This window comes from Solanum tuberosum, unplaced genomic scaffold (assembly GCF_000226075.1).
Source record: "Solanum tuberosum cultivar DM 1-3 516 R44 unplaced genomic scaffold, SolTub_3.0 scf00009, whole genome shotgun sequence".
NCBI classification, from domain to species: domain Eukaryota; kingdom Viridiplantae; phylum Streptophyta; class Magnoliopsida; order Solanales; family Solanaceae; genus Solanum; species Solanum tuberosum.
In genome coordinates this window covers 1,435,026-1,446,609 of record NW_006238935.1, presented here as the reverse complement: position 1 = coordinate 1,446,609, position 11,584 = coordinate 1,435,026, and positions in this window count along the sequence as shown.

Genomic DNA, 11,584 nt, shown 5'->3' with positions numbered 1-11,584 from the left:
GTCATTAGTATCAGAAATGAAGGAGGAGAAAGACACATACTGTTAGGACAAAAGATGATCAGGTTTCATGCGCAAGCTAACAAAGCAAACCTTGAAAGACCATGAGTAAGAAGACAAATGAGAAATATACCAAAAGACATAAAGATTTAACGTGGTTCAGTCAATCGACCTACATCCACAAAAGAGATGAGCAATCCACTATATAAATATGAGAGTACAACATATTGAGAGAAATAACCTCAACAAATTCACTTGAAATACATGGAAGGTTCACACAAGTGATAATGTATCACTCTTGTCCCACAAATTCTCCCCCTAACCAAAACTCTCAAGGCCCCTTGGACTATATTGTGATTGTTGATTAAGTAAGAAAGAACAAGCCTCTATTTATAGAGTCCTAAACATTTTCCTACGAGAAAAGGACTAGCCAATCCTAAGCATTTTCCTAAAAGGAAAACCTATTTATGGTAATAAATTTTGGGCAATTAATACCCAACAAATCTCCCATTTGCCTGAATTTCTAACAAAATAAATTATTCCACATTCTTCACATATTCTTCAATAACTTGCATCTCTTCTTCATAATCTCCTTTGCAAAATCTATATGTCTACATAGAGAACCTTTCTGAAAAAATTTCTCCAATAAAATCTTCATTACTATCAAAAACAGTTACAGCTAGAACTACACCCACCAAGATGAACATCCAATTTTTAACCTGGTTCAATCCAATAATCCACTGAATCTGGATCCATCATTGAACCATCTACCCATCTTATACTTCTGTTAACTATGGGGTGTTAAAGATGGGTAATTTTGGTGAGGTTAGGGTAATTGGTGTTGGCCCTGTTTGTTTGAAAACCAATATTGGTAAAACGTTAGTCCTTCAGAATGTCAATCATGCTCCAGACATTCCCTTGAATTTGATTTTTGTAGGACAACTAGATGATGATGGCTAGCATAATGACTTGTTCAATGGCCAATGAATGCTCACCAAAGGCTCATTGATTGTAGCTCGAGGAAGAAAGCATTCGAATTTATATATGACACAAGGATTTATTCTTGCTGACTATATAAATTTGGTGGAAAGCGAGACTTTATCAAAATTGTGGCATAAGAGGCTTAGTCATATTAGTGAGAGAGGATCAATTGTTTGGCTAAGAAGAATTTTCTTGTTGGTGTGAAACATGCAAAGGTGAAAAGATGTGTTCATTGCTTATCTGGAAAGCAGAAAAAGAGTTTATTTTCACAGTCATCCTCCTTTAAGAAAGTTTGAACTATTGGAGCTAGTACACTCTGATTTGTGTGGTCCTTTTCAAGTGAAGTCAAAAGGTGGTGCACTTTACTTTGCTACTTTTATTGATGATCATTCTCTCAAGATCTGGGTATATCCTTTAAAATCCAAAGATCAAGTACTTGGTGTGTTTAAGGAGTTTCATACCTTATCTGAGAGACAAACGGGAAAGAAATTAAAATGTATTCGCACTGATAATGGTAGTGAGTATATTGGTCCCTTTGATAACTATTGCAAATCACAAGGAATTCTTCATCAGAAGACACCTCAATTAAATGGCTTGGCAGAAAGGATGAATAGAACTTTAGTTGAGAGAGTTAAATACGTGCTTTCAGAGGCTAAACTTTCAAATTCATTTTGGGCTGAAGCACTTAAAACTGTTGCTTATGTTATCAATTTATCTCATGTTGTTGCTTTGGATGGTTATGTTCCAAACAGAGTTTGGTTTGCTAAGGATGTTTCTTATGAACACTTGAAAGTGTTTAGGTATAAAGCTTGTGTGCATATTCCAAAAGATGAGAGATCAAAATTGGATGTTAAAACTAAGTAGTGCATCTTCATTGGTTATGATCAAGATGAGTTTGGATATCGTTTTTATGATCAAAGTGATAAAAAGCTCATTAGAAGTTGTGATGTTGTGTTCTTTGAAGATCAAACTATTGAAAATATTGACAAGGCTGAGAAACCAAATTCTCATATTGATGTGAGCTTAGTTGATGTTGACATAGTCCCTATTATTGATACATACTTTGCACATGAAGGAACCCAAGATAATGATGCAAATAATGATCAGGGTGTAGAACTTATAGATGCCCATATCGATGTTGTGATTGATCATCAACCAACTCGAGTTGAGATGACTACTTTGGATGCTCCATAAACCTCTTGTAGAAGATCCACTAGGGAGAAACGAAGCTCAACATGTTATTCTTCTAACAAGTATATCTGTTTGACTGAGATGGGAGAACCTTAAGGTTCTGATGAAGTCATGCTAGATACTCATAGATATAAGTGGGTAGAAGCCATGGAAGATGAGATGAAGTCACTTCACGAGAATGGCACATATGAGCTAGTAGAGTTACCGAAAGGTAAGAAAGCTTTAACAAATAAATGGATCTTCATATTAAAGCAAGAGCAACATACATTTGTGCCTAGATACAAGGCTAGGTTAGTTGTCAAAGGTTTTGGTCAAAGAAAGGTAATTGACTTTTGGTGAAATTTTCTCTCATGTTGTGAAAATGTCCTCAATTCATATGGTTCTAGGCTTAGCCACAAGTCTAGATTTAGAGGTTGAGCAAATGTATGTCAAGACTGTCTTTCTTCATGGTGATTTATAAGAGGAGATCTACATGGAGCAACCTACAGGCTTCATAGTTAAAAGGAAAAGAAAATCATGTTTGCAAATTCAGAAGGTATGGCTTGAAATAAGCTTCAAGGCAGTAGTACTTGAAAATTGAATCTGTCATTGAAAATCAGGGATACAAGAAAACGTTTTCAGATCGTTGTGTATTCTTTCAGAGGTTCTCTTTTGATGATTTTATTATCTTACTACTTTGTGTGGATGATATGATGATTATTAGTAAAAATAAATCTAGAATTGCAATCCTTAAGAAGGAGTTGAGCAAATCATTCGCGATAAAGGACTTAGGGCCAGCAAAGATGATCTTAGGCATACAAATTCATTGAGATAGACATAAGAAGGAGTTAAGAAGGAGTATATTGAGAAAGTACTCAAGAGGTTCAACATGACAAAGACAAAAGTGGTTAATAGGCCTCTCGTTAAACACTTTAAGTTGAGTACGACCTAGATTCCATCTACTAAGGAAAAAGAGAATAAGATGTCATGTATTCCATACTCTTCTGCGGTTGGTAGTGTGATGTATGCTATGGTTTGCACTAGACCAGATATTACACATATTATTGGTACTATTAGCATATTTCTTTCCAATCCTGGAAAAAGCATTGAACTGCAGTGAAATGGACACTAAGATATTTGAAGGGTGCTTCAGATATGGAGTTGTGCTTTGGTAGTGGAAAGCCTAAACTCGTATGCTACACAGACTCTAATTTGGGAGGAAATCTTGACAATTCAAAATCCATTTTTGATTATTTGATCACTTTTGGAGGGGGATCTATTTTTTGACAATCAAGACTATAGAAGTACAAAGCTCTATCTACCACAGAAGCTGAATATATTGCCATCACGAAAGGTGCCAAAGAATTGCTTTGGATGAAGGAGTTTGTCAAAGATCTTGACTTTGAACAATCAAGGTTCGTCTTATTTTGTGATAATTAAAGTGTTATTTATATTACCAAGCACTCTACCTTTAATTATAGGTTCAAGCATATTAGTAGAAAGTATCATTGGATTAGAATGACCCTGGAAGAGAAATTATTTAAGGTTGAGAAGATACACATTGATGACAATCCTTTAGATATGCTTACACAAATGGTGATTTTTGTAAATGTGTGGTAGGCATGAAGCCTATCAAGTTCCTCCACTTGAAGTCCATTTGGCCCCTTAGCTAGAGGGGGAGTTTGTCGGGGTATGGCCTATATTCCAACCAAAGGTCCATGGCCTAATCCTACTTGGAAAAGGATTGGAATTATTCTCTTTATTTGGTTTCCAATTCTATTAGGAAAAGGATTGGAATTGTAGTTCTATTTGGAGTTGGTTTTGTCTTTGTAAGGAAAAGAACAACTCTATAATAGAGGATGGGTTTGAGAGAATAATTCATTTGATCATTAGTATTGTCATTGAAAGACATTAGTACATAAGAGAGGACTTTTAGAGAGCTTTCAACAAGAAAGAAGAGAAAAGAAAATAGGTTCTTTTGCTGCAGTCTTTTTCTACGACCAACAACCTTCAAATCTTGCTTCCTGATTAGCTAACCATTGGATCAGGCTGAAATTTCGTTTGGGTGTTCCTGACATCTTGTTGATTGATTTGAACGATGGAGATTGAATTCGGAGGTCATTAGGATCCTATTTTAGGTCCTGAACAACATCTAGGTATGAGTGGTGTTTCTTTATATTTATCTTTTGTTAGTGTAGCTATTTTTTGTTCTCTTTTGGCACTTTTTGTGTAGCCATTAGAAGAATATGTTAACCCTTTTATTGTTATAGTGAAGCAATTTGTATCTTGTCGATATCGTGGGTGTTACCTTTGGTTTGAAGGGTTTTCCACGATAAACTTGGTGTTCTTTATTTTTAGATTTTCTTTTTCATCTTTTTGTCGCAACACAGACCCCATATTACTTGAGCTAAAGGAAAATGTTCAGGAGCAGAAGGTGATGGCTTTTGAACAAGGGAGAGATGGTATGTTGAGATATCAAGGTAGATTGTGTGTTCCAAATGTGGATGAACTCCAAGATATGATCATGGCAGAAGCTCATAGTTCCAGAAATTCAATCTATACGGGTTCCACAAAGATGTACCATGACTTGAGAGAAGTCTTTTGGTGGAATAGTATAAAGAGGTGTATTGCTTTGTTGTTAAGTGTCCAAATTGCCAACAAGTCAAGGTAGAACACCAAAGGCCATGGTATGTATCAAAACATAGCTCTTCCAAAGTGGAAGTGGAAGATGATTAATATGGGTTTCATTACTGGCTTACCCCAATCGCATACGCAACATGATTCGATTTGAGTGATTGTAGACTGAATGACTAAATCAACCCATTTCTTGCCAGTAAAGACTACTATTCAGTAGAATATTATGCGAGTTTATACATCCATGAGATAGTCCGACTTCATGGCATCTCATTGTCCATCATTTCAGATAGGTGTGCAAATTTACCACTTAGTTTTGGAAGTCATTTTCAGAAAGGTTTGGGTTTGAAGGTAAACCTTAGTACTGTTTTTCATCCTCAAATAGATGATCAAGCAGAGCACACTATTCAGACCTTAGAGGATATGTTAAGAGCATGTGTGTTGGATTTCAAAGTGAATTGGGATGACCACTTGTCTCTTATAGAGTTTGCATACAATAACAACTATCACTCCAGTATTAAGATGGCTCCTTATGAGGCTCTTTATGGGTGAAGGTGTAGATCTCCTATTGGATAGTTTGAGGTTGGTGAAGCTGAGTTGATAGGACTAGACTTAGTTCATCAATCCATGGAGAAGGTTAAAATAATCTAAGAGAGGTTAAAAATAGCATAGCCATCATAGATCATATATAGATGTTAGGAGAAGAGATTTGGAGTTCGAGGATAATTATTGGGTCCATTTGAAGGTTTCACCCATGAAGGTTGTTATAAGGATGGGTAAGAAAGGGAAGCTCATTCCTCGATACATTGGTTCTTACATGATATTTAAGAGAGATAGTAATGTAGCTTATGAGCTGGAGCTACCGCCAAAGTTAGCAGTAGTCAATCTAGTATTTCACATCTCTATGCTAAAGTAGTGTTTGGGTGATCCTTAACTTATTCTTCCTACCGAGAATATTGGTATCAAGGATAACCTATCTTATTAGGATATTCCCGTTCACATCCTTGATCATCAGGTTCGCAAGTTGAGAATCAAAGAGGTTGCATCAGTCAAGGTATTATGGAGAAATCCATTTATGGAGGAGACTACTTGGGAAGCTGAGGAAGACATGAAAATTAGGTATCCTTATCTATATAACCCCAATGTAGTCCCAGACCAAGGTACTAACTCTTTGTAAAGTACTTTTTCAGTTTGATATGTTGAGTTTACGTAATTTGTGTGAATTATGCTTGGTGTTCGGTTGTTAGACTTTTCCCTACACCATTCATGCTTATATGATCTCATTCGAGGACAAATGGTCCCAAAGGGAAGATTATGTAACACCCTAGAACTTGGAAAGGAAAAAGGTTTCTAAAATTGTTGTTGAGAAACTAGTTCAATGGGACCGACCTACGGATCGTAGAAGTTTCTACGGTCCATAGGAAGGGAACCGAAGGAACCAAGTTGAGTCAAGGAAATTTGAGTTTCTGAAGTTAAGTTCACAAAGGTGTAGGACGGGTCCTATAGTATTCAACAGGTCGTAGGAAGTGCCCGTAGAGTTGTTTCATACTTGGTCAAATTTTGGAGTTGAAAATTGAGGTCTACGATTGGGTCCTACGGACAGTAGGATGAATGACGAGTCGTAGATGAGTTTTGTAGAAGTGATCCAGACTTAGTGAAATTTTGGAATTTGGAGTTGATTTCTACAAGAGGTTCCTACGGATTATAGAAGGTCTACGGGCCATAAGAATGACCGTAGGGATTATTCAGATTTTAAGTTCCCGTAAGTGGTTCTACAGTTGACTTGTACGGGCCGTAGGAATTCTTATGGACCATAGGTCAGAACCGTAGACCACTTCGTCAGTTTTAATGAAGGGTATTTTAGACGCTTTCCATCCCTTCTAAGCCTAAACCCCGACTCTTTTTCACCTAATTAAAGGTCTAAATAGTGTTAATACATTATTTAATGTTCATTGACACTTAGACAATTAGAGCAAGGTTCTAGGGGGAGAAAGAGCTAGGGTTTTGAGAATTCTTTAAGTTTCCATCAATTTCTTCAAAAACTCTATTCTTCCTAGGTATGTAAGGCTATCATAGTGATGGATTCAGTTCGTCCTCACAACCTACATCTACTTCCTATCAGTAAAGAATAATCTAAGGTTATGTCCTTAGTTTTAATAATTCTTGAGGCGAGTTTCATTGTTGAGTTCTGAATTATGTTCCTAATTTTTGAGTTTGTATATCTTGCATTGAGAATTTTGATCTGATTGTTCATGTCTATTTTTCAACATGAACCCTATTTTTGAGAATCCTTTAACCAAACTCTTGTCTTAAATTGATTTTTTGAGAAAGTGAAGACGAGTTTTGAGTAGAGTTTAAAGATGATTTTAAGTAAAGTATAAGGGAACTAATTGATTCCCAAATGTATCATTCTACATTGAGAAAGATAACTTTGATTTTCATAAAGAGTTTCCGAAGATGATTGAGACATTGCCTCTTAAAGAGGATCTTTTGAGTAATTACCTCAAAAGAGAGAAAGAGTATTTCTACTTGAGCATGAGTATATATATTTATTGAGAGTAGTATGGAGCACTGATTTGGGGATGATTTCAAACAAATCACATTCCTCATAAACCATGTAGGCAACATGGTAAAGGATTGTACTTTTTAGACGACTTCTTATTGCTTTCGAGCAGAGCTTTAGTGGATCCACTTAGTTGAGGTGTCTTATATCCCGACAAAGTATAGAACAGTTCAGGCAGTGTGGACGAGACATTGTATCATCACATTGCTCATAGTAATAGTTGTCAGTCAAAGAATCTCCCTAATAGTTTAAATAGTATTTTATTGTATTTTTATACCTTCTTGAGTTAGCATGTTTTACTTGTAAAGCTTTAAACATCCTATCTTTTACCTATGCTTTGAGTTGAGTTGAGGTTAGTAGTTCTTTAGCCTTATCAATTCAGATATTTATTCATTCGGCTTAACTACATACTCGTACATTCAATGTATTAATGGCATTCGACCTGTATTTTTTTATGATGCAGATACAGGTGTTCAGGATTATCAAATAACGCTTCGTTCAGATCACTTTTCTTTCCAGTTAGCTTTTGGTGAGCCTCCTTGCAATCCGGTGGACTCCATTTTTCTTTTCAGTGTAGTCATTTTAGGGTGTCATGGGTCTTGTCCCAACATCCATGTTGAACTATAGAGGCTTCATAGATAGATAAAGTTGAGGAGTCTCTCAGTACTTTCTTTTCCTTTGAGATGTTTAGCAAACTATTATTATTGCATTGAGTATTTTTCAAACAGTATGAATTGAGCATTTTACAATTTTAATGACTTACTTCTATTTTAAGCCTTTAAATGCTTGAATCAGTCTTTTGCTAAGTAGTCAGCTAGGCCAAGGGTTTTATTAGGGACTAACAATAGTTCTCGGGTCCCGACCATGTCCAGGGTGTAGGCTTGGGGTGTGACAACTTCGAAGGTGGGAGAGGGTGATGACTGTAGATATGGGTGCATGACGAACCTTCCGTACATATGAATATTACATGTGGATTTTGAAAGAGACTAAGGGTACATAAGTGAGTGAAGAACAATATTATGGGCTTGCCAATGAAAGCGAAAATATATGGGCACGTAATTTGTTAAACTATGGATATGAAGTTTGTAACACCTCAGATCTCAAAAAGAAAAAAATCATAGTTTTTAGAAAATCTGGTGTCAGTACCAACGGAACCACCCACGGACCATAAGTGGAACCACGGACCGTAAGTGGGGTTCTGTGGTTAAGGCCCAAGTCTTAATAGTCTCTGATCCCACCCACGGTTGACCAGTACGGTCCGTGGTTGGACCTACGGACCGTAGGTCTGACCGTTGGTGAAGGTCAGCAGCCAGTTAAGGGGAAATTGCTAATTGGGTCAACTTCAAATGGTCATCACTATTAGCACAAAAGGAATTAGGGGGCCTGTGACCTATGATATGATAGAAAATTTAATCCTCTTTCCAACACCACCGAATTTTCTAAAATCCCATCTCTGAGTAAGAAGTTATGCTCATTTTAGTGAAGCCCTGTTGGGCAGACTTGACCTACGACCCAACCACCTACGGCCCGTAGGTCCCTCCGTGGGTGGCTTCCGACAGCAATTAAGTCAGAGGTCTTTTGGTCATTTCCTTATGCATTTGACCCCTAAACTACGTGGTTTTGGTCATTTTTAGCCTAGAAACATAAATAGAACTTACCTAAGTAAGATCATTCATCAAAACTTAGAAAAATTAGAGTGTAAGAGGAGAAAAGAGGTCAAGAACCCTAGTTCAAGAACGCAGCAAGATTCCATCAGTTCTAGCCCTGAAATCGAAAGATTTCTCTGAGGAATTCGTCACCAGGTATGTGGGATTTCACTAGTGGGTTCCTTTCGCCCATTAGGTCCCTAGAATTCAGTCAGATTCTAGATTCTCTTATGATTATTTAGACCTAGGGTTTCTAGAACTTCAGCAGATCGGTATAAATTAGTTACTTTAATGATCCAAATCAGATTATCATGTTGTTGCATCGTTTCTTGTATGAATTCCAGAAACCTAGCTATGTAGTTCTTTAGTTCTCAAATTACACATGCTAGGTTTGATATTTCAAATATACATGCCTCAGTTTTTGAATGTGTCATTATCAGTATATTAATATTGCATTCTCAATTAGCATGTCAATATTTTGAGTTATCCAGTATATTACATAATTTCCATCATAGCTTGTTAATTACTTAATCAATTGGGAGATACTTAATATCGAGTTGGACTAGGGTCAGTCACCCTCATAGTCCCAGAATTATGTGCCCCCATAAGTAGTAAGTCCCCTATGTGGACATCATTTTAGAGATCATGCCAGTCATGCCTTTATACCCTTGGCAAAGTCTATTGGGTCTACTCGATGGGGCGTATACATCGGACTCCACGTTTAGCTCATGTGGTTTTATGTCAATTATTGGTAGCTCCCACAGTCATCCAGACTCTATTGCATTGACCATATTATCAGTAAAGTTCAGTATTCAGTCTCAGCATATTATAAAATTTGGTCATTGCATTCAGATATTTTATGTTCAGTATTCTCAGTTTAGTATTATGTCTGTATCATACCATTGCTCAGTATATGCTTTGGTTTAGTTATGATTATTAATCAGCTTTACTTTATCATGTATGCTCAATACCTTTCAAGTACTGACGCATACTTTGCGCTACATCTTCTCGTGATGTAGGTTCAGGTTCTCAGCTTCCAGAGCACGCATAGATCGGTTCCCGATCTCTAGTTCAGCAGCATCTGTCGTGAGTCCTCATTCTTCAAGGATGAGTGACATGATTGTCTTTTATGCTTTAAGTCTTTAGTTCCAGTTTTGCTAGATTTAGCTAGGGAATGTCCTAACATCTCTAGTCAGTTAGAGGCTTATTTCAGACATAGTTAGATTCAACTTTAGCATTTGAGTTTGACCTTCTAGTTGTTGTTAAACTCTCAGTTATCATATATTCAGATTTAGTATATGGGTATTCCCATCATTTCAGATTTATCTCATGATTAGCTTCTGTACAATATTTATTACTTCAATTTACAATTAGTATGTTCATGTTATGCCTGTAGGACTAGCTTGGGGTCACTCGTGATCCTAGGTCTAGGGGTAGCCTCGAGGCGTGACAAACTTGGTATCAAAGTACTAGGTTTAAGAGTCCTAGGATGTCTAAAAAGTCACACTAAGTAGAGTCATTTCCATGGGTATGAAGTGCACCACATCTAATGAAAGGGAGGCTATGAAGTGTTTTAGGAAAACTTCACTTTCTTGATATTCTAATCGTGTGTTGGTATGATCTCATTTCTAATCCATCGTTATGCGCTTAATATCATACCTTCTCGTAGAGCTTACTCATGGAATGCTAATGCACGCAATGCTAATGCAATTCCTCTAGTCCTAGACCATGAGGTTTCGAACACAAAATCTCATAACGGCAATTCAGCTTTTGGCTCAGAGTATGACCAACCTGAACAATCAGCAAGTTCCAGTTCCTACTAATAGAAATGATGGATCAGTGGCAGCTAGGGTTCGAGATTTTGTAAGGATGAATCCGCCTGAGTTTTAGGGTCCAAGTTGGTGAGGACCCACAGAACTTCATTAATGAGGTTAAGAAAATCTTTGGAGTGATGCAAGTAACTGGTAATGGTATAGTTGAGTTGGCATCCTACCAGCTTAAGGATGTGGCTCACATATGGTACACTCAGTGGAAAGATCCAGGGGATATTCTTACCTTTGTAAGTCTCAATATAGCAGTAATCTTAGGTGTCAGTCTAGAAACTCTTTTAGAACCCTTCTCAGTCTCTACTCCAGTCGGTGACCCAGTTATAGCTAGATGGGTATATAGAAATTTCCCTATCACAGTCTCCCAGAAAGTCACCTCAGCAGATCTTGTAGACTTAGAACTGCTAGACTTCGATGCCATTATATACATGGATTGGTTACATTCCTATTATGCCTTAGTCGATTGTAGAACTAGGATTGTTCGTTCTCAGTTTCCAGATGAACCAATCTTAGAATGGAAGTCCTATGGGTCGATTTATTTCTTACCTTAAGGCCAGAAAGATTATTTCCAAGGGGTATATCTATCATCTAGATCAGGTTAAGGATTCAAGCTCCGAAACCACAACTCTTGAGTCAGTCCCAGTAGTTAATGAGTTCCCAAAAGTGTTTCCAGAAGATTTTCCTGGAGTTCCTCACGAAAAGGAAATCAATTTTGGAATTGATCTCCTTCCAGATACCCAGCCTATATCTATTCCTTCTTACAAAAT